The sequence below is a fragment of the Castor canadensis genome, chromosome 8 (genome assembly GCF_047511655.1).
Source record: "Castor canadensis chromosome 8, mCasCan1.hap1v2, whole genome shotgun sequence".
NCBI lineage: Eukaryota > Metazoa > Chordata > Mammalia > Rodentia > Castoridae > Castor > Castor canadensis.
Window position 1 is genome coordinate 12,525,443 of NC_133393.1, and position 27,972 is coordinate 12,553,414.

The 27,972-nt window shown below is 37.3% G+C and overlaps 1 protein-coding gene across 13 annotated transcripts in view; it reads left to right on the forward strand.

Moving 5' to 3' along the window:
• The window catches only part of Supt3h (SPT3 homolog, SAGA and STAGA complex component), a 369,638-nt gene that overhangs the window by 294,464 nt on the left and 47,202 nt on the right, over positions 1–27,972 (forward strand). The gene's annotated exons all lie outside the window — the stretch shown is intronic.

Here is a 27,972-nt window from a genome sequence, read left to right on the forward strand (position 1 = left end):
AGGTCCTGAGTTCAATCCCCAGGAAGAGGGGGAAAGACAGAAAGTCAGTATGTGTGTCTATGTCTGTGTCTGTGTGTGTCTGTCTGTCTGTGTCTGTGCGTGTATTAGCCTTGGCCTCAGAGAAGCTCGGCAGTATATCCAAAGACACCTTGCAAGTGTGTGACAGGGCTACACTCCAACTTCCTGACTTTCCATTTACGGCTTTTCCACTATGGTGATTCACTTTTCTCTAACTTCACATATAATATATTGATATATGATATTATATATAATATGTTGATACATGATATAGCATCATATACATATAAAAGGGTGTTCTTGGAGTATCATTAATTTTTCAATGATACTCATAATAGGCTAATAGAGACAAAAATAGAAAATTTCCTGTAGGAATTCCCCAGATTTAACTTTTTAAATACAAAAGTCACATTGCTTTGTATATTGCTTTGACTATTTTGATCATCTACTATTTCACATTCATGAATAATAGTAATCTCAGCACACATGAGATTTGTCACATTTTGTGTCTAACTTAGAAAATTAAATGTCACAAAATGGTAGAATAAATTTCAACTGTAAATACCAAGTAGAAATTGGATAGCATTCTTTTTTTTTTCTTTTATTATTCATATGTGCATACAAGGCTTGGATCATTTCTCCCCCCTGCCCCCACCCCCTCCCTTACCACCCACTCTGCCCCCTCCCTCTCCCCCCCCACCACCTCAATACCCAGCAGAAACTATTTTGCCCTTATTTCTAATTTTGTTGTAGAGAGAGTATAAGCCATAATAGGAAGGAACAAGGGTTTTTTGCTGGTTGAGATAAGGATAGCTATACAGGGCATTGACTCACATTAATTTCCTGTGCGTGGGTGTTACCTTCTATGTTAATTCTTTTTGATCTAACCTTTTTTCTAGTTCCTGGTCCCCTTTTCCTATTGGCCTCTGTTGCTTTTAAGGTATCTGCTTTAGTTTCTCTGTGTTAAGGGCAACAAATGCTAGCTAATTTTTTAGGTGTCTTACCTATCCTCACCCCTCCCTTGTGCTCTCGCTTTTATCATGTGCTCAAAGTCCAATCCCCTTGTTGTGTTTGCCCTTGATCTAATGTCCACATATGAGGGAGAACATATGATTTTTGGTCTTTTGGGCCAGGCTAACGTCACTCAGAATGATGTTCTCCAATTCCATCCATTTACCAGCAAATGATAACATTTCGTTCTTCTTCATGGCTGCATAAAATTCCATTGTGTATAGATAGCACATTTTCTTAATCCATTCATCAGTGGTGGGGCATCTTGGCTGTTTTCATAACTTGGCTATTGTGAATAGTGCCGCAATAAACATGGATGTGCAGGTGCCTCTGGAGTAACCTGTGTCACAGTCTTTTGGGTATATCCCCAAGAGTGGTATTGCTGGATCAAATGGTAGATCGATGTCTAGCTTTTTAAGTAGCCTCCAAATTTTTTTCCAGAGTGGTTGTACTAGTTTACATTCCTACCAGCAGTGTAAGAGGCTTCCTTTTTCCCTGCATCCTCGCCAACACCTGTTGTTGGTGGTGTTGCTGATGATGGCTATTCTACCAGGGGTGAGGTGGAATCTTAGTGTGGTTTTAATTTGCATTTCCTTTATTGCTAGAGATGGTGAGCATTTTTTCATGTGTTTTTTGGCCATATGAATTTCTTCTTTTGAGAAAGTTCTATTTAGTTCACTTGCCCGTTTCTTTATTGGTTCATTAGTTTTGGGAGAATTTAGTTTTTTAAGTTCCCTATATATTCTGGTTATCAGTCCTTTGTCTGATGTATAGTTGCCAAATATTTTCTCCCACTCTGTGGGTGTTCTCTTCAGTTTAGAGACCATTTATTTTGATGAACAGAAGCTTTTGAGCTTTATGAGGTCCCATGTATCTATGCTATCTCTTAGTTGCTGTGCTGCTGGGGTTTCATTGAGAAAGTTCTTACCTATACCTACTAACTCCAGAGTATTTCCTACTCTTTCCTGTATCAACTTTAGAGTTTGGGGTCTGATATTAAGATCCTTGATCCATTTTGAGTTAATCTTGGTATAGGGTGATATACATGGATCTAGTTTCAGTTTTTTGCAGACTGCTAACCAGTTTTCCCAACAGTTTTTGTTGAAGAGGCTGCTATTTCTCCATCGTATATTTTTAGCTCCTTTGTCAAAGACAAGTTGGTTATAGTTGTGTGGCTTCATATCTGGGTCCTCTATTCTGTTCCACTGGTCTTCATGTCTGTTTTTGTGCCAGTACCATGATGTTTTTATTGTTATTGCTTTGTAACATAGTTTGAAGTCAAGTATCGTGATACCTCCAGCATTGTTCTTTTGACTGAGTATTGCCTTGGCTATTTGTAGCCTCTTGTGTTTCCATATAAATTTAACAGTAGATTTTTCAATCTCTTTAATGAATGTCACTGGAATTTTGATGGGAATTGCATTAAACATGTAGATTACTTTTGGGAGTGTAGACATTTTTACTATGTTGATTCTACCAATCCATGAGCATGGGAGAGCTCTCCACTTTCTATAGTCTTCCTCAATCTCTTTCTTCAGAAGTGTATAGTTTTCCTTGTAGAGGTCTTTCACATCTTTTGTTAGGTTTACACCTAGGTATTTGATTTTTTTTGAGGCTATTGTAAATGGAATTGTTTTCATACATTCGTTTTCATTGTTTTGCTCTTTGTTAGTGTATAGAAATGCTAGTGATTTTTCTATGTTGATTTTATATCCTGCTACCTTGCTATAGTTATTATATTGATGATGTCTAGAAGCTTCTGAGTAGAGTTTTTTGGGTCTTTAAGGTATAGGATCATGTCGTCTGCAAATAGGGATATTTTGACAGTTTCTTTACCTATTTGTATTCCTTTTATTCCTTCTTCTTGCCTAATTGCTCTGGCTAGGAATTCCAGTACTATGTTGAATAGGAGTGGAGATAGTGGGCATCCTTGTCTGGTTCCTGATTTTAGAGGGAATGGTTTCAGTTTTTCTCCATTAAGTATGATGCTGGCTGTAGGTTTGTCATATATAGCTTTTATAATGTTGAGGTACTTTCCTTCTATTCCTAGTTTTCTTAGAGCTTTTATCATGAAATGGTGTTGGATCTTATCAAAGGCTTTTTGTGCATCTATTGAGATGATCAAGTGGTTTTTGTCTTTGCTTCTGTTAATGTGGTTTATTACGTTTAATGATTTTCATATGTTGAACCACACCTGCATCCCTGGGATGAAGCCTACTTGGTCGTGGTGAATAATCTTTTTGATGTGTTGTTGAATTCGGTTTGCCATTATTTTGTTGAGGATTTTTGCATCAATGTTCATTAAGGAGATTGGCCTATAGTTCTCCTTTTTGGAGGTGTCTTTGCCTGGTTTTGGGATAAGTGTAATACTGGCTTCATAAAATGTGTTTGGCAGTTTTCCTTCCCTTTCTATTTCATGGAACAGTTTAAGGAGGGTTGGTATCAGTTCTTCTTTAAAGGTCTGATAGAATTCAGCAGAGAATCATCAGGTCCTGGACTTTTCTTTTTGGGGAGACTCTTGATTGCTGCTTCAATTTCATTTTGTGTTATAGGTCTATTCAGGTGATTAATTTCCTCTTGGTTCAGTTTTGGATGATCATATGTATCTAGAAATCTGTCCATTTCTTTAAAATTTTCAAATTTATTTGAATATAGGTTCTCAAAGTAGTCTCTGATGATTTCCTGGACTTCCATGGTGTTTGTTGTTATCTTCCCTTTTGCATTCCTGATTCTACTAATTTGGGTTTTTTCTCTCCTCATTTTAGTCAGGTTTGCCAGGGGTCTATCGATCTTGTTTATTTTTTTCAAAGAAACAACTTTTGTTTCATTAATTCTTTGCATGGTTTTTTTGGTTTCTATTTGGTTGATTTCAGCTCTTCTTTTTATTATTTCTCTCCTTTTTGTTTTGAGATTTGCTTGTTCTTGTTTTTCTAGGAGTTTGAGATGTATCATTAGGTCATTGATTTGGGATCTTTCAATCTTTTTAATATATGCACTCATGGCTATAAACTTTCCTCTCAGGACTGCCTTAGCTATGTCCCATAGTTTCCGGTAGGTTGTGTTTTCATTTTCATTGACTTCCAGGAACTTTTTAATTTCCTCTTTTATTTCATCGATGATCCATTCTTCATTAAGTAATGAGTTATTTAGTTTCCAGCTGTTTGCACGCTTTTTGTCTTCACTTTTGTTGTTGAGTTCTACTTTTACTGCATTGTGATCAGGTAGTATGCACGGTGTGGAGGGGTCAAAGTTATGCCTCTTCTCAGTGATTATGCCTGCAAAGTGTGTCTCCGGTGTCTCTCCAAGATTTCACTGTAGGAGGCTCGCTTTCTGCTTCCTCCCTCTAGCCACCATCTTGGAATCAGCATTCTTAAATATTTGTATTTTACTGGAAGTATAATTTTTTTCTCAAAATTTTTGGGAGTCCTAAGTCTATGATCACAGATTGGAGCCAAGTACATTTTTATAAATACAGGCCACTGGTTCTCAAAAAAATAATTATTTAACATGTGACATACTTGTATAAAAATAACCTAGAATTGTGCACTCTCCAGATAAATATGAAACTTCTGTGTAATTTTTTAAATTTTCAAATAGGCAGGAAGAAGTGAGATTTCAGTTCAGAATGATTTTGATCAAATTATTTGAAAATTACAGTTTCTGTAGGTCAGAAACAACTTCAAAATTTTGTATTCCAACTAATACAGTGTTCAGTTTATGACTATTGAGAAAGATGTTGGAAACATGGAAATAAAAAAGTGAAAAGACAGAACCTGTCTGTCTTCAGTGTCACGTAATCCTCACAGTAGCACAACCACATTAGTTATCATTACACTTTATTGGTAGGAAAACTGAGACTTAAGGAAAACTAAGTAACTTGCTATGCTCAAATAATAAATACCTGCTCTCTGTAGGCAGGAGTGAAATGCACCTGGTTTCTGGGCACCATGGCCTTCAGTAAGTTCTCGTACTCCTGCCCATTTACCTCCTCACTGCAGATTGGCATTTTTTTCTCAACTCTTTAAGTGGTCTTTTCTTGAAAGCAAGAGATAGTATTTCCTAAACTACATTGCCTAAAAAGAAAATATTCCAAAACATATTAACTCTTTGTGTTGTACCTTGAATATCCATTTTTAAGATGGGTTCAGTAAGAACAGTAAGGGTAGAAATGGAAGTTATGAAGTACTTTTCTAACATTGTATCCATCACTGTCCACTTTATTTCATGTTTTATTTTACTTACATAGCACTGTGAAGAATTTGATTGTCAAATATCACAGTTTTTAAAAAACAATGTTCGATGCCTACTTTTTTTTTTTTTGCTCAAAAGAGAAATAGTAAAGATACATTGCCTAAAAGTATCTTCATCTTCTAACAAATGCTTGTCTTTCTAAACTGGAAGATGGTTAGAGGATATCTATATGGGAGTTTCTTATTCAGCTTTCGCTCTTCACAGTTGTCTGGAAAATATGTCTAATGAACCTTAAGCATTAAAAGCTACTCAGAAATGTGACAAAGAAAATTTCAGTCACCTGAAGCTCCTTCTCTGACAGATATTTGCATAAAGTTTCAAGGTCTGATATATTTTGCTTTGCTGTTGAATCCAAACTTAGAGAACTTCATTACTAGTGCTTTTTTTTGTTATTTTAAGTAGGAAAAAAAAAAACGTGATTCTGTGTTGCCACATGGAGTTGATACAATTATGTTTATTGTAAAACTATTTATTTAATTATGTTGTGTTGTATTTATTTAGAATGGGGAAGAAGAAGGAAAGATCTTACTTTCCTTTGCAGCAGTAGCTTATCTTGGGGCAGTCAGATCCATCTTGAAAAATCTTGGTATTTACTACCAGTACTTTTGTTTATGCTGTACAGTGATGGTTCAAACACATTTCACTTTCTTGCCTTTACTTTTATGTGGGTACTGAGGACCTCCCATTTAGGTTCCGCATAAGGCATACATCATGAGGTGATGCACTCACTTACACTGTTTTAAATATCCAAAAAGAAATCAAACCCAAATTCCAAGGTTTAACTTCCTCCTCATCAACATAATATTTATTTATAAGAACTTCAAGTATGAAACAATGGATGGTAGACAACCTTTATTTTGAGTACCACAAAAGTAGTGGCATTCAAACTAAATGTGTATGAAACCTCTAAAAATACTCCAGAGAATGGTAAAATTTTGAGGAACATAATTTGGGGAAAAAAAGTATAAGAAACTCAGTCCTCTCTAAAGCAGGACATTGTTGAAGTAGCAATAAAAGATGTTCACCTAATCTAGTCTTTCAAAGTCTTTTTAAACTCGAAGTCATTCAAGTAGGTGATGAATCTCTATTTGTTTTAAAAGGCATACTAATGTCTTGAAGAATGGAGAAAGATTTTGGATAGTGATAAAACAAAATAGGCATAATGACACCAAAGAGAAATGTTTTTGAGCAGAATATTCTGTAAGAACTAAATCTTGAGGTGTAAGTCTGTTATTATAGTTTCTGGGAGAATGGAAATAGAATGGAAAAATCCTGTGTCTCACAAACAGAAAATGTTACAAAAAAAAATATTCCACAGATTCTTTTAACTTATAACATCATGAAAGCAGCAGCAAAATAATTGATTGGGAGGACCTAAACTATGTTTGTTTGTTGACACAGAGTCTCCCTAGTTAGCCCAGCCTGGCCTCAAACTCAAGATCCTTCTGCCTCAGCCTCCTGAGTGATGAGATTACAGGCATGATACACCAAGTCCAGCTGAGCTATTTCTAAATTTTAAAATTATGCTCTAAAGGCCTTGTAATCCTTGCTACCCAGGAGGTGGAGATCAGTAGGATTGCAGTTTGAGGCCAGCCAAGGCAAAAAGTTAGTGTAAACCCCATCTCAGTCAGGAAGGTGGGAATGCTGGTGCAGCACCTGTCATCTCAGTTATTCAGGAGGCATAGGTAGGAGGATCATGATCTAAAGCCAGCCTAGGAAAATTTTACAAAACCCTACCTAAAAAATAACTAAAGCAAAAAAAGAGCTAAGGGTGTGCAGCAAAAGTAATATAGCACCTGCCTAGGAAGAGTAAGACCTTAAGTTCAAACCCCAGTACCACCAAAAAACTGCTCTAAAAATGGCAAGAAATTTCTTTTAAGTCTACAAACAATATAAACAAGAAAATTGTAAATACTCAGATATTCCACACATTCAATAGGTTAAGTTGCTCGTGCTAACCTAACAAAAATACATTTAAATTTTTAGTTTTTATAGCTAAATAAATTGAATATTGCAAAATAACATACTAGTTTCATTAAAGTAAATTCTTATCATTGCCAGACATCGGTTATAGTAACATTCAGGCACATTCTAAGTGAAACAATTGTATACTGTTTTATTGTGACAGCATGACAAAAATCCCTTCTGCACATCTGTGTTGAGAGCTTGCTGAACTGGAGGTGATTTACTTTTCAGTGATTTCTTAAATAGTGTTACATGCTTTAGTCAACAAATATAATCATTGAACTATCATTTAATTTACTGATGTAGTTGTAGAGTTAATCCCACAACATAATAAGTAGATTGTTGTAAATAGGAATTTATACCTTTCAAACCTGAAACTGACACCCTGCTCTTACTGTGCCCAACATATAGTTAAGGTTATATACTAGATAGGAAAAATGTGCAGAGAAAAATTATGCCTTCTTTTTCTGACTACTATTTTAATTATGATTTGTTTTAAACCAAATTCCCTGGGCTATGTATGCACACATCAAATATTCTACCCCCACACACTGCCTCTGCATGACCCCAAGCTGTGAGGAGAAAAAATTCATAGCCCATATGTCAGTTAAATGTGAAGTCTCTTCTGGCACCTGGATAGGGTCTGCCAGCTGATGAGAGTACACTTGCCATTCTGGGCACGTGCCCAGTATGTGGAGTAGGTCTGCAGGTCAGGAAGTATTTTGACTGATTAGTTGCCAGAGATCATGAGGATGGAGCCTGGTGTTAGACTCTGAATTTGCCCAGGTGCATTCAGGGTGATATTTGGGACCTGTGTTCCTAGTGAAATACCAGGGAGGGAGGTTTTGAGTTGCCTCTCTGACTCCAGAGGTTCACAACCTGGCCTACAGTTTCCCATCAATTCCAGTTCAAACACTTATGTAGACTTTACAGTTTCCAGTAGAGAAGCTGGCAACTACATTTCTGGCTCTGATTTTATTCTACATTCCTGATCTGACCCAAAACACCCATCCAGGTAAAAAACAAGAAAGGAAATAAGTTATAGTTGATAAATATTCCGCACCCAAGCAGACCTTCAATAGAGACAGAGTAAAGGGAGTAGAGGGAGGGAGGGAAAGAGGAGAAGAAAGGAAAGGGGGAAGGGAAGGGAAAGAGAAGAGAAAGGGAAGGGAAATGAAAGCCTGGGTTGTACACCGAGCTTGTTTCTGGTTTTTCATAAACCAGTGTCTAAAGAAGAGTATGAGGGTTGCTTCTTCTATGGGTGAACTAACCTCACCTTAGTTTTTTATTGCAAATATTATCTGTCACCCACATAACTAGTTCATAAATGGCCAAAATAAAAAATGCAAGGCAAGACTATGTACTATCAAAAGTCACTCTGTCACTTCCCACTTCGAGAAAAACAGTTCAAAGTACACATGCCTTCCTGATAGAATGAAAACGCTCATTTCACTTAAAAGGGCAGCATTGATTTCTGAATATAACAGCCACTTGGCAGATTTAATATTTGTAAAACAATAACACACAATTTATAAGCAAAAGGACTGGCGTTAACATTGTTATGTTTCCTGACATCCTTAAGCACTGAGATCCCCATTTAATTCAATAGGTATTTGCTACAAATTGTGCTAAAAATTTGTGGGGATAGAGTCTGAAATACGGAGCTGAGTACCAAGTGTTCATGTTTGGTGCTGTGACTAAAAGCCAGGTGGAGTGCCTCAGGAGCAGAGAGGGGTCACAGCCTCCTTGGGGGAGTCAGGGAACATTATCAGAGTCATTAGTATTTGATCTGAATTTGTAAGAGAGGTGTGTGAAAGCAGCATGGCTGCTTATGCAGAAGCAAGGAGCAGGGTCTGGAGGATGTAGAGGTAAGTCAAGTATCTAAGGTAGGACAACACTGTCTTAAGGATTTTAATTCTTTACCTGGGCTCCATGATACAAGCCAGCATTTATCAAACTGTATTCTATATAAACAGTAAGTTATTTTATGAGTGTTCTGGAAATAATAAATTATTTCTGTAAGTAATACAGATACAATTTTACCTAAATAATAGACACAATTTTGTGTGTGTGTGTGTGTATGTGTGCATGTATGTATGTATATCTTGATGTTCTCAGATTTTATTTGGGAAAATTTTTAAATAACTGATGTGGGTCCTGAAGGAGCTATTTTAGACTTTTGAGCCAAGGGTTGCTATGAATAAATAGCTCTGTATCAGACAGCATAACTTAAATGATGATGAAGAAAAGAGCCTGGCCTGGAGCCAACTGAAAGGCCAAGTAGGTGACCACAACCATATGGCAGCAGGAGGCCAGGAGAGTCTCTTCTTAGGCATTGGCACTGAGAATGGAGAAGATAAAAAAGGTATTTAAGGGATATTTGACATATCTCTCTTACTGAGAGAATATTTAAAGATAACAAGTTTATAGTTTGGGCCAGTGCATAGAACAGATAAAAATGTTCTCAAGACTAAATTCATTGTTCAGATGTTTACAGAGAAAACTTGCATGAAGTTTAAAGACTCAGTAAGGAAACTGATTTCAAGAAGCGGTTCTGGTTGCAGGGATGGGGAGTAGGTGAGTGGAGCATAATGCATAGATGGCCTAAACTTAAAAATACAGACATTCCAGCCTTCTGTTTGAGCTTCTGAGAGTATTTGTATATGGCCAGAAAGTCCCACATATTATTCTGTTGTTCTGATGAACAAATTTAACGTTCTAAGCCATTAATGAATTTGGTCATGCATTCCTGAAAGATGACTGTAATCTAACAGGTATTAGAATTTTTGTTCATCATGCATGCAATAGCTTTATTCCAGTGTAAGTTCCAAAGCATCATTCTCTAAATGTGGATTGGTAGCTTTTATGTCTGTTTAAACCTGTGTATCTCTACCATTGCTCCTCTGCCCCACCACCAAAGAAGCTTGAAGGAAAGTAATGAGAGCAACACTGACTCAGAGTTCAGGTTTTGTAGAACTTTTGGGATAGTAGGTTAGCACTTTCTTCTCAGTCTAGCAGAAATCTAGTCTTAATGACTGCAGTGAGAGTCTAAAAGGAGACTTGCTATATAGTTCATCAGCATCCACACGACCACGCCACCTCAGCAAGCACTTCCAGTCTGTGAGAAGCCCAGTCTCAATTTTAGACTCTTTGCCCTTCCCTGCTAAGAGTCCCCCTGCAGATTTATGAAAGAAAACATTTCTTTCTGTGAAAGGTTTTTGTACGCCCGCATCTGGAAGTGTTTATTTCAGTGGCATGTAAGCTATCTGTGGATTTAGTTAGCACCAGACCCCCTTTTGTGTACTTCTGCCTTAAAAATTTTATAAATGATCTTATTGAATTTGTGCCAGTATGCACATGGTTTGGCTGATTGCTGCATATATCCTTTACCTGCCAGTCACCTTTGATTTATGTTCTTTCTGCTAAGCTTTTGCCTTCCAAAAATGGTGCCACTGAACTGTCCTCTAAATCATCCTACTGGTTAAATTACTCCAAGATGAGTTGGTATGTTTTTGGTTGCCTACAGACAGAAGAATTTATATTTTTCTGCCCTTACCCTCTTCTAGCAAAGCCACTTACAGAGGAGGGTTGGACATGTTGTGTCATCGATCTCTTGATTTCAAATGAATAACATCTGAAACCCTGTGCAAGTCAAGACTAAAGCGATAGGGAACTGTTCTTTGGCTGTTGTGAGTCCTTTTGCAAATAAGTCTGTGCCTTGAACTCAATCTGATGTGGGGACTTTTCTTTTTCAGATCTTAAAAGGAGATAAAGTCAAATAAAATAGGTAACCTTTGTCAGAAAGACAGAGCTTTACAGGCTTTACATAGCCTTACTGACTTGGGAGTTTTATAGCATTTCCTGGAGAAAAGCAGGTGGCTTGAGGTACCTAAAATGGTGGCCACTTATGGTAGTGGTTTCAGAATATTCTGTGTTTCTAAAGAGATCCTGAAGAACTAGTTCTCTTAAACTAATTTTCTAGAAGTTCATTGGTCATTGATCATGCCATTTGACCCAGACTTGCAGATAACCAGCTGTACCACTGAATTGCCTTTAGAAAATTTACCTAAAGTGAATTTGTTAATGAGGATTCCAATTTACGTGACTAGAGCATGGCATTACTGATAGAATCTTTAATTAGATTTTAGATACTCAAATACCTTACTTAAGCAATCTTTGCAAAAAAAATTGCTCTTTTTCTGTTCTATATGATGGTAGAGGAGTATTTTTAAGTATTCATGATTATACTTGAAATGGAGTGGAAACATTTAAGACACTTGGACTATACAGATCTCTGCATCATTGTTCACCAGCTTTTGTAAGCAATGAACAGAACTTCTAGGCTGCTTGGCTCTGGTCCCACCAAGCCTGGAGGTATTTATCCCAAAAGACTCCCTGGCCTCATTTATAGCCCTGAATATTTATGTGGAACACCCGGTGTTCTACCCAGTGAAGTTTTTCTCAGATATGTGTCAGTCATGTCCACACAGTTTAGTCAGTCATGGTGCTGACATGCATCTCAGAGGAGCAGCGCCAAAAATTATCACCAGGAGTGTAAACCCTGGATTTCCACTAAGGTGTCACTTTTATTTTAACAGGTCTTTAAAATAGGCATAGTTTATATATATAAGTATGCATATGTGTACATTTATATACAGCCTCATTTTAAAAGATAACCAAAATTTTATTGATACTGCTTCATGTAATTACTACTGATATTCTAGTAGTGATTCCAGACACAGGAAGCCGAAGGTGCTAGAGATGCCAAGGGAAGTGTGTGCATTTTGATACCTGTACTTCTGGTGACTGTACAGTTTGAAATACTGTTTTTATAAAGTTTTATAAAAATGCAGAATTTTGTTTTACTTTGTTTTCTGCTACACTGTTAGCAAACAGAACACTTCATTGTTTGGGGGAGAAGGAGCATGTGTCGCTAATCAAATGTCTCCAAAACTGGATCAATATAGAGGTAAACATCTTTCCCTGCTAGCTTTGAGACTTCCTTTTGGCTCCCAGGAAGAGGGATTCCCTGGCATTAACACATAGCCAGACATCTTGACACAAATGCCTTGTGATGTGGGAAAACTCAAATTTATTTTTATGTCCTCCTCCCACTCCATCATCAGCATAGACTAGACTCCCTAAAAACCAGAGGCCTGTTAGGACCCAACCCACCAAAATTGGATTTACCAGTTTGTCGGGCAGTCTGGACTTTGCAGTGACATCACTGAAATGATGGTACCCAAAGAACAGTGGTTCCTTTTCTAGATTGTGGATCTTCAGATTGATAATTCTGCCATTTTCATTTTCTTTCCTGAAAGTCAGGGTCAGCACGTGAAAAGTTGTTAAACAATATGTTTAATGTGAAATGTCAACCCTCACTCTAAACTTCCCAGTTCAGAGAGTTTCAAGTGAAGGCATCATAGGGTTTTATAATGGCTTTCTGGTTTTGACAGTCCATTCAAGAAGGGAGTTTGAAAGTTGTATACCATTTAAAGATTATCTGCTCATGTCCTGCCTGAAATGCCATGATTGTTTATGAAAAGCATCTTTAATAAAGCTGATACAGTTTGAAAAAAAAATATTATCATCCTAGTACTATATATTACAGTGGTAGCTAGCCAATAGTGTCCTTCTGAGAATCGTAAGGAGGCCCAGCCTGACATGTGAGTGCGAGATAGAAACCCAGTCCCACTGACAGACTTTCCTTATGGCCTTCAGAAAAGTCCTGCTTGTGTGTCTGTTTTTACGTGTACAGAATGAGTAATCGTGTGCTCTTCTGTCACAAAGCTCCCACGTACCTTGTGATCATGAATGCTGGCCTCCTGTCCTGCTGCACATGCTTGCCCTTGTGTGAACAAGCGAGCACTTGCTGAGGGCCATTTTGCCATTTTGGCTACATACGGGGAGTGAAGCTTAGAGACGGAAAGAGTATGGTTAAAAACAAACAAAAAGATGAAAAGCTACAGAAATTATGGGTTCCTAAAAGTGACTGCCAAAAGCTTTTCCAGGAATGAGAGCTTAGAGAAGTTGGAATCTTTAGAGTGCAAGGAAAAAAGTGAAAGATGTAGTACATTGTGAACTGGCTTTAATTATAAGTTTCCAACTTTAGAGTCAAGAAAGGACCCTTACCCGGAAATAATTCCTACTGCTACTCTGTCTGATTCCTAACTTTCTACTGGTATAAAGTCATTTTCTGCTCTTAAAATATATTTTATACATCTATGAAAATATGTTTCAAACATCTAGGTGAAAGAATCTATAATTCAGCAAAATTGTAGGTGGTAATTGTTTTAAAATAATGACTAATGAGACCTTTAGTCCAGCCCTTAGTCTAATTTAGTAGGACCTTATTTTAAGTTACTCAAAACAAGTAAAAATTTCCCCAAATCTTTTGTGTCCAAATGTCTGCTAAGAATTTAACTATGAAATCTCTTGTCACCAGGTGTTCCAGCATCTGATAGTTATTTACTTTTCTTCAGTCCTAAATTGAAAGTTTTTCTTTATTTCTCCTCAGTAGAAAGAAAAATATTCTGTTACATGAGCAAACCTCTGAGGCCCATCCTAATTTTGGTAGCAGTATTTCTCATGTACTTGGTTGGGAGAATTTTGCCACTGTCTCAACATTAAATCTCAAAACAACTTCTCAGTGCCCAACTTCTCTCAAATGGCAGGTTCTAAAAACAGAATGCTTGGAAAAGTTAGATACATCTGGACCCAGGGGGCTCCTGGTGATGCAGGGCATGATAGACCATCCTGTCCCCTCCTGTTTCTTTGACTTTCTCTGAACTGTTTTCTCCTTTTAATCTTTAACCCACTTTCTCCAAGATACATTGTTTTCCCCAGTTTCCCAGTCTGATCCAAAGCTAGTGAAGACCTAGCCTCAGTTAGAGAAAGGAACTACACCTTTTAGTAATCATATTGGTAACTCCCTCAGCAGAGGACATTGTATTTATTTGGAGCTCAACATAAAAGATGAATGAATGGATGAGCAGGTGTAAACAATAGTGTTCTGAAAAGAGAACTTACCTCTAATGGCAGAGTCCAATTTTAGTCTCCCTGTTCAGTTTTAGGTCCCCCAAACTTGATGTAGCCTATATGAACAGACACTCCACTACCTGTAATTAACCAGTTTATAGATAACTGTAGGAAAGCAAAAAGAATGATAGAATTGTTTTATTACTATTCAGCATTGGTCATTGATTCCTTGGAATGTAAGACAAAATAATGCCCAGGCTAGCCACAGTAGTGGTATCTGTTTTAAATGAAATGTTTGGTGGGCAGGTGTGTACGAAATATATTGATGAGTCCTGGACATTCTGGGAAAGGAATGAAGCTCTTCTCCAAGCATCAGATGACAAATGCTGTTTAATTGATCTTTGTACATAGCAGCTCATTCCACACTGAGGAGCAAAGCTCAGATGTTGGAACTGTGGCATTGGTTATAAGGCTCCTAGACTCAACTGAGCTTCAGTGGGACCCTTCTGTCGTCTTGCAGAGTGGTATTTAGAAAATTAGTAATATGTATAAAACATCCAGTCTTTACAATTGTAATGTTATCACAGAAACTGATCCTATTTATATAAGTACTCTGGATAAAAATGGTTTTAAATTCAAGGAGAGCGAGGTCCACCTGTTGGGCTGTGGAAGTACTGTCTTGTAATAGGATATTATTCTCTGTAGTATACTTGATGGGGTGACATTGTATAGATGGTTAAACTGAAAAAATTTAGTGAGGAATAATATTTAAAGTCACAGTTATAAATATAGGGTAGCACTGAGTCATCACTACCCATTCAAGAAGCTTTTGGCTGAAAAATTTTCAGCACTACTTCAAAGACAAAATTTGAAGAAACAACCAAGATAGAAGAACAATTTAAGTAATAAGATACATCTAAGGGCTGGGCACAGAGGAGATCACAGCTGCTTGGGAGGTGGAAATGAGAAAAATCATGGTTCAAGGCTAAACCAGGCAAAACTTAGCAAGATCCACATCTCAACAAACAAGCTATGTGTAATGGTGCATGCATATAATGCTAGCTACTTGGGAGGTGGAGATCAGGAGGATTATGGCCTGAGGCCAGCCCTGGCAAAAAGACCTTATCTGAAAAAAAAAAAAAACTAAAGTAAAACAGGGCTAGGGGGATGACTCAAGTGGTGGAGTGCTTGCCTAGCAAGCTGAAGGCCCTGAGTTCAAACCCCAGTATCACTAAAAAGAAAAAATAGACACATCTATTTGTTAGATTATGTGTTCCCACAGACACAACCTAGTTTTTATGATAAAAGTGCCTTTGTTAGTAGTGTGCTCCTGTACAGTTTCAGACACACTTTATGATACATTTTTATGGGTAGCCATCAATTATGAGAAAAATCTAGACATCTTGTTTTCAAATTTTGAATGTCTGTTGTCTTCTTACCTCACATGCTGCCATGAAATATATATTTCTGTATTCTTAGTGAGCTGCTTTTCTCCTGCCTATTTAGAAATAAATTCCCACCTTGTAATAATTTTTGTTCTATCATTGAGTAAAAGAGCTGGACAGCTGCAGGTTGAAGATGGGACTTCACATGTTTCTTCACTGGAGAAGAATTCAACTTTTTATGCCAGAGAAAAGCAGATGGCCACAGAGGTGCTGTGATTCTGCTCTCCTTGGAAAAAATAGAAAATTCTCCAGATTGTGTCTAAGGACAACACAGTGAAAGGACTGTCCTGATGTATTCTATTAGCCAAAAGAATGGGAACTCTGCTGCACAGATAGAGACAAGACTGGTAAAAAGGGGGATAAAATCTCCTCCCATCTGCAATCAGGAACCCTGTTATCTGAGGCCTCTGTCTTTTTCCTGATGGGTGAGCATTGGTTTGCGTCTTATCATTGCCCAAGGAAATCAGTTCCCCAGATGAATGAGAATGGAAGTCAGGAGAACTCTCACATGATGTTAGGAGGAAGACATTTTCCAGTCTCTCAATTAGCAATATTTTTGCATTCTTGGCTTCTGGGTGTGCCATGTTATACCATGGAAAGGAGAAACATCTACTGAGCTTCATCACCCAGCATAGTAACTGGCAAAATCAGCCAGTATTGATCTCCTTCTCATCAAGTACCAACAGTTAGGCTAGTGCAATGCCTCTCGTGTGTAATCCCAGATACTCAGGAGGTATATATCAGAGGATCTTGGTTCAAGGCCAGTCCAGGAAAAAAAGGTCAGTGGTACTCCATCTCCACCAATAAGCTGGGTGTGGTGTTTCACTTCTATGGTTCCAGCTACATGGAAGGATGTTGGTTAGGGGAATCATGATTCAGGCTAGTCCCTGGCAAAAATACAAGACCCTACTGAAAAATAACTAAAGCAAAAAGGGCTGGAGGTGTGGCTTAAGTGCAGAGCACCTGCCTAGCAAGCACAAGGCCCTGAGTTCAAACCCCATTACTAAAATTAATTTTAAAAAGCTGGGAAAAAAGGGGAGCTTGAAATTGAATTGTGGGGTAGCAGCAGCAACTTATTCTGTAGAGAAGTTATTAAATTTGATATTAAATTTGATTGTAGTTATTTCAGGAATTCAGAGATAAAGAGAAAAATAACAGCTGGAGTAGCCAAGACTCTCTTCCATTGGTTCTTTGGAGGGCAGTGGTGCTGTTCTTAGACAGGATTTCTTCCCTAAGCCCAGGATAGAGTGGGTGCTCCTGTGGCAGGTGCTGCTTAGGTTCCACTTCATGTCTCACAGCGGGTCCTGAGTCAGCCTACAAACAACAAAATCAACAGGGAAGCAAAGTGTGGCATCTGCATACAATGGACATTGTTCAGACATAAAAGGACATTGAAACATGCTACATCATAGAACAACCTTGGAAATACCATGTTGAGAAAAGTGAGCCAGATACAAAGGAACAATGATTATATGGAACCATGAAGTATCTACAAAGGCAAATTCATAGAGACAGAAAGTAGATTACAAGTTACGAGGGACCAGGGAACAGAATTACTGCTTTCTGGGTATAGATTTTCTGTTTGGGGTGATGAAAAGGTTTGGGAAATAGATAGTGGTAGTGGTTACACAGTACTGGGGATTTGATCAGTGCCACTTAAAATAGTTACAATGACAACTTTTATGTCAGATATATTTTACCACCACCACCATCCCCCACCAAAAGACAGCTGTTCCCAAGTGCCTTGTAAGTCTGTAGATTTGCCTGTCCCAGGTTGTACATGGACGCTGCCTAAGTAACAGTGAAAGGAGTTGAGGTGCAGAAACTTTTAAACAAAAGAAGAGGCAAGTTAACCCGTCAGAGTCTTCCTCCCAACATGAGTGCAGTAGATCTTGGCCTTGGGAAGCATTGTTTCCCAGTGGTGCCAACCATCTTTGATTTTTTTTTAAATCATCCTTTAATTCAAAGTTCCAAAAATAGTATCCACAAAAAAACATAGCATCCACAAAAGTTGCACAAAGCAGCTGAAAAACAGCAATAATTCATAGTACTCTTAAATTTGTGTACATATGTAAAGTATACAAAGTATAATAGTCAAGATTGATGTGGGCAACAACATCAATCAGCATTAACCACTGGAACTGCAAATACCTTTATTTTCAATGAAAACATTTAATAAGATTGATTCTTACTTTCAAAATATATAAATACAACTTTTAGCTTTACTTAAATAACATAAATAACAAAAGCATCTTAAGGACAAAACCATCATAAAGGGATTAATACAGCTGACAAAAGAAAAGGTATATATTCTAGCATAAAATTCCAGAAGTATGTTTTATGTCTTAAGCATTGCAGTCTAGGAATTTCAGTTGCAAGTCTGCCAATAATGACAACATTCTTTGGAACAACCAGTTACTTGTTACTTTCTGGCTTTTCCCAAAGACAGAACATGTTAATGAAATAGTTATCAAATTTGACCTTGCAACCGCTATCAAACCGATGGTGAGAATGTTGACTAAAATCAGCTATAATGATTACACTTAATCTTGAGAAGATACAAGATTTTCAGATAAAGAATAAACCAAGGTCTTCGAAGGAAAATGAAATCAATTTTAAATTAGGCTATCACAGTTATGTGGTGGGAATAATAATCTTAACAAAGGTAAAACAGTAATGTGAAGCAACAGCTTGTAACACAAAAGCTTACCACAAAGAACAAGTATATCTAAGTTTGGTATTTCACTCATTAAATAAGTTACCTTCTTTTTAATTTAGAAGAAAATGGTTTTTCTAAATCAAATAAAAATCTGAACAATGAAATGAATGAAAATATTTGCCTAACTATGAAAGAGAAGATTCAGAAATAGTCTTAAAAAAACTAACTTCTGTACAGAGTATTTTCTGGTCATTATAAATCGAAGTATATTATTCAAAGAAAGCCATTTCGAGTGAATCTCTTTATTTTCTGGATTTTGGAGGAGGTTTTTTTTGTTGTTATTTCTAGAAAAGTTACTTCAACCTTATGGAGTGAGAGGACATACATTGTATGAAAAGTTTCGGTCTTATCATTTAATTGGAAAATGAGAACAATGTTTATTAATTTTGAAATACAAACTGTAAGACGTAGACAAGAAGGGCTAAAGGTTGTAGCTCAGTGGTAGAGTTTGCCTAGCATGCCTGTGATCCCCAAGCACCAAACTAAATAAATAAATAAAATAAAATAAAAAGTCTATTATTTCTACTAACCACTAACCAGTTATGAGGTGAAGAAACACCAGGGAGAAGATAGGCTGGCAGGGAAGAATCAGAAGCTAACAGGAAGGGTGGGGAATGGAAGAAGTGGGCTTCAGTGAAGCCTTTGCAGTTCTTAAGATTCAGAGTCTGAAGAAGGAAGGGAGGCTCTGCAGACAGGCAAGATGAATATGATTATCCCAATGCAATGGGGAAACAGGCCCAACTCTTGCAAAGGACTTCTTGAGTGGAGGACTGCAGCCCAGGAGTCCCTGCAGCACAGTTTCCTTCTTCCCCTGAGCACTTTAATATCTTTGGTGCATGGTGCCCAAATGCTTCCTAAAGGGGCTGTGCCAATTTACTGTACTACCAGCAATTCATGAGAGTTCAGATTTCCCTATATTTGTTCCAGTATTATTATGTCTTAAACTTCATTAAAAGTTTGATAATTTGATAGCCTGGCAGCATTTCTAAAATGGTAGCATTGCAATAAAACTAAAACGATCCCTGTTTTTAAAATGTTTTCTGAAGACTCAGTACTCTCTGCTTTGGGTATGATGGAAGATACCTGGGGCCTGGGCATGGGTCGGAGCCAAGTGTGAAGATAATTCCATGAGCCTCTCTTCATTTGTCATGTAAAAGTAATAATGCATGCCCCACTTAATCCCAAAGTGATACAGACATTAAAAGACAGAATAAAGGTGAAGTCTTCATAAGCAGTAAAATTCTAGGTAAGTGTAAAATGTAAGATAATTTGTGTATGTTACATTGGTGTACCATGTGGTTGATTTAATCTGAGTACCTATTTCATAGAATTGTGTGAGCCTAAAGTTGCATCTTACTGATGCCAGTTTGTAAAAACCAAAATCAGAGTAGAGGGGAGGTGGATAAATAAGTAATTCAAAGTTCACTAGAAAATAAAATACGCAGAAATAGCCATGGAATTTCTCAGAAGGCATAATTATGAGGTTATTAATTAACCAGGCCAAATATTAAAACATACTACAAAAGTGCAGTAAGCCACAGTTCCATGCTGGTCCATACATTAGTTGAGCAGCCTAGAAAGACCAGAAATAAAACCAAATGTAGATTATGAATTTAGCATACAATAAAGGTTTTTTGAATTCTCAGATACATTGGTGACAAAACAAAAAACAGAGTACCAGGAAGTTATATCGTGTTATCATTTAATTAAGAGGGCCAATCAAAAATATCTGTATATCCCCTTGACTTGTGATGGTTTTGTGTCCCAATACGTTAAAAATATTAAATCAATATTGCTTCAATTTATCTAACCTACTGAACATAATAGCAGTGTGGCAAATTATCTGTGGTTTCCCTCATGATCACGTGACTTACTAGGAGGGAGCTGCAGCTCACTGCCACTGCCCAACATCGTGAGAGAACATTGTTCTACATGCCACTAGCGCAAGGAAAGAAAAATTTTAAGTACAGTTCCTTCTAAGTGCATAATACCTTTGCATTATCCTAAAATCGAAAATAACGTAAGTCAAACCATGGTAAGTTAGGGACCATATGTATATCTGTATCTATGTGTATATACATGTGTATGTACGTTCTAGCATATACAAAGAGTTCTCCGAAAGGTCGCATTAAACTAGTAAAGGTAGTTTTTAAGTTTTTATTACTGTATGTTGTATAAAATAATAGATTTTCTTCCTTGTATTTAATGTGCTTTGGTCATAATCACCTCCCTTTACCCTCCACTTCCCAGATCGTCCTCCTTTTCCTTTCATGTCTTTCTGTTTATCTCGATTCCACTTTGAGAGAAAACATTTGATATTTATCTGATCCTGGCTTACTTCACTTAACCTCATGGTCTCCAATTGTATCCATTTTCCTATAAATAATATAATTTCATTCCCCTTTTTGTCTCAGTACTACTCCATCATGTATATATACCACATTGTCATTATCTGCTTTTCCATTATGGACAACTAAGCTGATTCCATACTTGGCTATTGTAGTGAGTAGTGCCTTGATAAACACATATGTGCAGGTATCTCTATTGTACACGGGCTTTGGTAAAGCTCAATCATGTGGTAATTCTATTTTCAGGTTTTCAAGGAACCTTCATACTGATTTCCATAGTGTCTGGACCAGCAGCATATAAGGGTTCTTCCCACATACACACATCCTCACATCCTCACAGTGTTTGTTTTTGTTTTCTTGATCATGGTGAGATGGAATCTCTGTGTAATTTTGGTTTGAATTTCTCTGATGGCTAAAGATGTTGAACATTTTTCATGTGTTTATTGGCCATTTGTATTTATTCTTTTGACAACTTCAGTTTGTTTGACCATTTATTAATCGGATTATTTGTTCTTTTGGTGTTTAATTTTTTTAGTTCTGTATGTATTCTGGATATTAATCCCTTATCAGATAAATAGCTGGCCAAGATTTTCTCTCATTCTGTAGGCTGTCTCTTCACTCTGATAGTTGTTTCTTTTTCTGTGCAGACACATTTTAATTTGATGCAGTGCCATTTTTCAATTCCTGACCTATTGGAGTCCTATTCAGAAAGTCATTGTCTATCCCTGTATCTTGAAGCATTTTCTCTGTTTTCATCTTGCAGTTTCAGATTTTCAGATCTTACATTAAAGTCTTCATTTTGAATTAACTTTGTGCAAGCTGAAAGATAGGGGTCTACTTTTAGTCTTCTACATGTGGGCATCCAGTTTTCTCAACACCATTTGTTGAAGAAGTTATGTTTTCTCCAACATGTGTTTTTGGCACATTTTTCAAGAATCAAATGACTGTCGCGCCATATATTTATTTCTGGGTCCTCTATTCTATTTGATTGGTCTACATGTCTGTTTTTGTGCCAGTACCATGCTGTTTTTATTATAATGGCTCATTAGTATAATTTGAAGTTAGGTATTGTGCTGCCTGCAGCATCACTTCTTTTTCTCAAGATTTTGCTTTGACTGTCCGGTGTCTGTTGTGCTTCCATATGAATTTTAGGATTGATGTTTCTATTTCTGTAAAGAATGCACTGGGCTTTTGATAGGGACTACATTGAATCATTAGATCACTTTCAGTAATATGGCTAAAGCTGGTTGTCACTGAGGAGATCAGTTCAGATGTTAGAGGCTTACACTTTGCTATAGTTTTGAGTTTTAAAACAGATTTCAAGTATTACGTTATTTAATTGTGAAGAAAACATTAGCTTAGAGTAAGAGTGACCCAGTGGGTAGTTTTACATGCCAAAGGTCTTGATGAATTTTTAAAACTTTTTGCTCAGTTGCTTTGCATCCTGGGTGTCTGATGTGTCAGGAGCTATGTAAGCCTCCCCTTCCAGAGTTTTGTGCAAAGACCTGGCACAGAGTTGGCCTGAAATGAAGATTTCGTGAAATGTGAAGGTAACTCTTCTTTTCCACAGAATGGGTCTAATTTAGGAAGCAGCATTACATAGTTGGCAGTCTCCTTAAATAGTTTTCTCATAGTACCAGTGTAAAATAACAAACTACTTTTGGCAACCAGACAAGTTCCATGAATTCATGTGTACCATTTCTTTTCTGTTTGGAATTGAGATCTGATGCCCAGTACATAGTTTTTTAAATGATCTTTCCAAAAAGTCTTGCTACACTTTTATCCTGGTTGAAATTAAGGCTTTTGGACATATGCAGAATTGTTCCTCCTTTGAAAAGTCACTGAAATGGATTTGAACAGAGAGATTTGTTTCTTGCTGCTCTTTCAAATTTGCCATTTTGCCCCTGTCCCCACAGTTCCTTCAGAGCCATACCCTTGAACTCATCTTCAAAAAGCAGGTTTTCTTTTGCTTTAAGTTGAGGAAAACATAGAAGAACATAAGTTACTAATATTTTTAGCAAATTACGAATTTTGCCAGCTTCTCAAGTCAGCATCACACAAAATGATAACAGATATCTTGTATATATGATTGTCAGTATCATCTTCCAAAATAAAAATGCCTGTAACACCCAACTATAAATTAGAATATAATGATTTTACTGTTGGTCTTTGGCCATCTAGGAGCATGAGTAATAGTACAGTCTGTAAAGGCTACAGGATGATGTTGGCTTACTCATTGTGAGAGACTCGTGGTAAGCTATTGCATGCTTTCAAAGTTGCCAGCTATCTTCATTATCCTTTGTATTGTGGCTGTTTTATCTGTAATGAGTAACCCCAGAATTTAGTGTCTTAATACAATAGTGATCATCTATTATCTCATGATTTCTGAGAGCCAGGAATTTGGGAGCAGCCTGGCTCACAGTTCTGGCTTGAAGTTTCCCATTAGGTTGGAGTCAGATGTCAGCCATGTGTTCACAGAAGCTGTAATAACCACTTCTAAAATAGCTCAATTTACATGGCAGAAAGATTGTGCTAGCCCTTGCCGGGGTCTCAGTTCTCTACAGGAACTGCTGAAGTGGTCTCATGGATGCCAGCTGGCTTACCCCAAAGCAAGCAATCCAGAAGAGCAAGACAGGAACCACAGTGGCCTCTGTGATCCAGCCCTATGGGTTATATACCATTACATTTAGTGGGGAAGAAAACAGCATAAGCGTGTGGATACAAGCAGCAAAAGTTAGCAGGGACTGTCTTGGAAGTTGGAAACCACCACAGCTGAAGTGGGATGTAGTCTTTTGTATAAGAGCATTTGGGTTTTGAATTAATAAAGGGTCTCAAAGAATTATAAGATGGAAATTCTTAGCTGGGCACCAGTTGCTCATGCCTGTAATCCTAGCTACTTGCGAGGCTGGGATCAGGAGGATCACGGTTTGAGGCCAGCCCAGGCAAATAGTTTGCCAAGACCCCATCTCACAAATAACCAGAGGAAAATGGACTGGAGGTGAGGCTCAAGAGGTAGAGCCCCTGCTTTGTAAGTGTGAAGCTCTGAGTTCAAACCCCAGTACCACCAAAAAAAAAAAAAGAAAATTCTTAATCACATCACTTATCTGTCAAAGTTAGAGAAGAAAGTCTGTGCTACAATTATAACCCATGTATGTGACAAAAAGTACAAGATTTTTTTGGAATCTATATTTTTTAATTATAAATTTTTATTAGGATATATTCATTATACAGGAGGGTTTCATAGTGACAATTCTGATTAGACTTATATTATACATTATTTACATTGCCCCCATCGTCTCCCCCCCAGCCTCCTCCCCATCCCACTTAAAGCAATTGCAAGAGGATTTTCAGTTCTGTTTTTTATAGGTATATGAAGTCCATCAACCATATACCGTTACCTTAATCTCCTTCTTTCACCCTCCTCCCTCCAACTAGTAACCACCACCACCACCACCACCACTCCCACACACACTGTGCCTATTTTATAGTCCTGATAAATATTTGAGTTGACATTCAAAGGGGAGTCTCAATGCATGCCCACTGTGGGTGTGTTTTACTTTGGTCTGTTCAATACCTTCATATACTCTCTCTTACCCCTCTACCTCCCACCCCCCATTTTTCAACAGTTTTCAGTACACATCCTCGTATCCTCTACCTTCACATCTTATGTTATGAAATATTACTGATGCTCTATCATTCTCTTTTCCTTTCTCTTGGATAGTTCAAGATTTTGGGGGTGGAATGTTTCTGAAGTCTTTAGATTTTCTTAGCTATCTTATATTAGTATATTATAATCAAAACATAATATGATCAAGTAACTTAAACATTTAAACTCTTTTTCAAAGGGCTGACAGTATGATAGAGGGTAGCTCAGTGAAGAGAGAGAGCAGGAGAACCAGAGAGAAAAAAGCTTAACAAAGATGTCCTTAAAGTGGAAGATATGGGAAAAAAGCTGGATCTGAACTATGTGAGGACAAGGTCTTGGTCATCTTTGCTCACTGTGTACTCCAAGGCCAAGGACAGTACTTATTAACACAAGCAATGTCTAGTGATTATTTTTTATCTGAATGGCAGTGGGATTGGAAACAAGTTCCTGGGACACAGAAATTGTATATAGGTACCCAAAAATTGAGGAATGGGTCTTTGTGACAGGGTTTCATGGTTTTGCGTGAAAGAATGTGCCAGTATACTGTACCATCAGTGAAAACACAGTGCAAAGTCTGGAGCTTTGTCATTTCTTCCTAAGTATGAATACTGAAGCGTGGGATATTACTATAGTAACTGGTTTTAAAAGAAGAAATTTGTATTGAATAAGGGACCACAGCCGAGGAGTTCTCATCCAATTTCAAGTGAACGTTTTTCTAACATTGAATTTCTGTAGGATGACTAATGGACTGTAGGGCAACTCAGACTTTGTTTTTTAAAACCCATTTTGGCAAATAAACCTGAGATTCTGCTGAAAGAGTTGAGGTTAAACATAGCTCTTTCAAAAACTACCAAGTACGCATGTTTACCATAGTGAAAAGGCCTTAGCTCTCTGTGTCTAGCCCCAAGCTCACACTAACTAATCTGCTTGGCCTTCAGTTTATTCTATAGTAAGTAAGACCTTGGGCTGAGTCAACAGAGTTGACTGCAGAAAGTCTGCATTTTAGGAGCATCAAGTTTAGCTATTCTCAGATTTTTAAACTAGTAACACTTTTAAATAATATCCTCAAAGGTAGGTTTAGAGATAATGAGCCTAAGATGCTTTGGCAGTGTGCCCTACAGAGAATCTGGATACAGTAAATGAGATGGTACCGTAACCCTGTAGCCATCCATATTGGATCATTGTTTACACTTTCTTACCGCTGACCCTGACCCTTTGTCTAGCTGCACTGTATAGTGACTTCAGGTGGCCTGAGTTACCTCCTCTGTTTTTTTCCACTTTTCTAACTTAGAGGAATTTTATACATGTAAGTGAGGTAGTATTGAAAATTACTTAGGGAAAAGCAAAATAGGAAAGAGGTGCTTTTCACAGGCCCTTCTGCTATAGTTTGGATCTGGAATGACACCAAAGGTCTGTGTGTTGAAGGCTCAGTCCTTAGCTTGACACTATTGGAAGGTGGTGAAATCGTCAAGAGTTGGTCCTAGTGGGCAGTTTTATTAGGTCATTGGGGGTATGCCCTTGAAGGAGATTGTGGGACACTGGCTCTTCCTCTCTCTTTTTGTTTCCTGGCTGCTGTGAGGTCCACAGGCTTTGCTCTACTACATGCTCCCCACCTTACTGTGCTACCTTGCTACAGGCCCAAAAGCAGCAGAGCCAAATGACCCCAGACTGAAACCTTCAAATCCATGAGCTAAAGTAAACTTTCCTCTTTTGAAATTATCTTAGGTGTTTTGTTAATGGTAATGGGAAGCTGACCAGCACATCTTCTGTTACCAGTTGTCTTACTGATTTTGTGTTTAATCTTCTGTCTTTGAGCAAGTTACTTAGCCTCGCTGAGCCTTAGTTTTCTCATGTAGAAAGTGTGACTAATAGCATTGCCTTTCTCATGGAGTTGTTAAGGATTAAATGAGCTAGAATATATAAAGCCCCTTGGATTATAGTAAACACCCGTGATGATGGTAATGGTGATTTTGCAGCTGAGATCCAGGAAAATTATTTAACTTTTCTCAGCATAAACAGTGGTAGACTTCGAACTTGAACTCAAGGCTTATGTATTCCATTAAACCACATTATTTGCACATACACTTTTTCAAACATCCTCATCTAACTGCTTTTCAAGCAGCAATTATCACAACATTTAACAGCTGGACCCCAAGTCATATTTGACCAGCTTTTTTAGGTTATATTATAGAAAAAGGTAAGGAATGAGATGAGAAGTTGGGATATTGTCCATTCCCAGCCTCCAAATGTCCATGGGACTATGACAGTGCATCCTTCAAAACTAGGAGGTCCTACAGGGTGTCGCCCCCTAGGAAGGAAGAAGAAAACAATTCTGATTTATCCCCTGGCCGTTGTAACCTTAGTAACATCTCCCTCTCCCTCCACATGTTTCTCACTTACTTGAATAAGGAGAATAACTTTCATTTTACATTGCCCAGCCTATTAAAGCAGTACAGTGATCGTTTGGTTTGGAAATAGTACTTTGTTCATTGACAATTTTTCCCTCACTGTGGTTCTGCCTTCTCTCCGCAGCTGTTCTATCAGGCTGGATCAGGCCCCCTACAGTGCAAGCATTGTTTTAGCATTGGTAAAAAGACAGGTGAAACTTGAGAGAAATTTCATCAGTTTGATTGTTTTGATTTGTTTTCAGATGTAACTAGAATACTATTTCTCAGAGTCTGACTCTCTCAAAACAGTATGTCCTTGAATATCTCTAAAATTCCAAACAGTGCTACCTTTTCTCAAAATAGTTTTGAAATAAGTCTTCAATAATTATCTTCAGAACTTTAATAGTACATTCTTTTGAGCGACTAAGTGGTGAAAAATCAATCACATTGTTTTATTATACCACATGGTTGTAGATTCAGACTCCTAATGACATAAACATGAAAAAGAAAAATTACAGAATGGACTTTCTTGTGGCTCAGTTCAGTGACGGTATAGTGAATCTAAAGGAGGGAGAAAATTTTTTAAATGTTAAAGAAAAAATGTTTCAGTGCTAATAATAGGCCACTGCCATTTCTGGATATCATTGGCACATTTCCATTGTATCAACATCATTAAGGGTATTTATCTTCAGGTACCCTAAGTTTACCTAGTGGAAAAGTGAAATAAAAAATTCTATAATAACTTTCTAAAACAAAATAATGTTCAATTATTATATTGTTCAATTTTTATATTTTGAATTTTATTTTTAAATGTTATAAATGTGTATTTTTTTATTGCCCTATAAAACACACATGCTTATTAACCTGGTTTTCTTGGTCTATTCATAAGGATGTTTTATCAAAATTGATATTTTAAATGTTATAAAGATGTAATTTTCACTAAATTAGACTATAAATGATTAATTTGGAAAGAAAATATATTTTAATTATTTTTCTAGAATGTCTTTGCATGTTATAAGTAGGCAACAGTTAGGAAGTATGGTATCTTCTGTGTGCACCCATGCTATCTTTGGGCACACAGGCCTCTGCTCTAATGAATAATTGAATCAGCATTTGCCCAAATTTATGTGTGTTTTTTGGGGATGTGTGTGTGTGGAGGGGGATTTAATTGTACTTCTCCTTTTATATATTTACACACATTTTG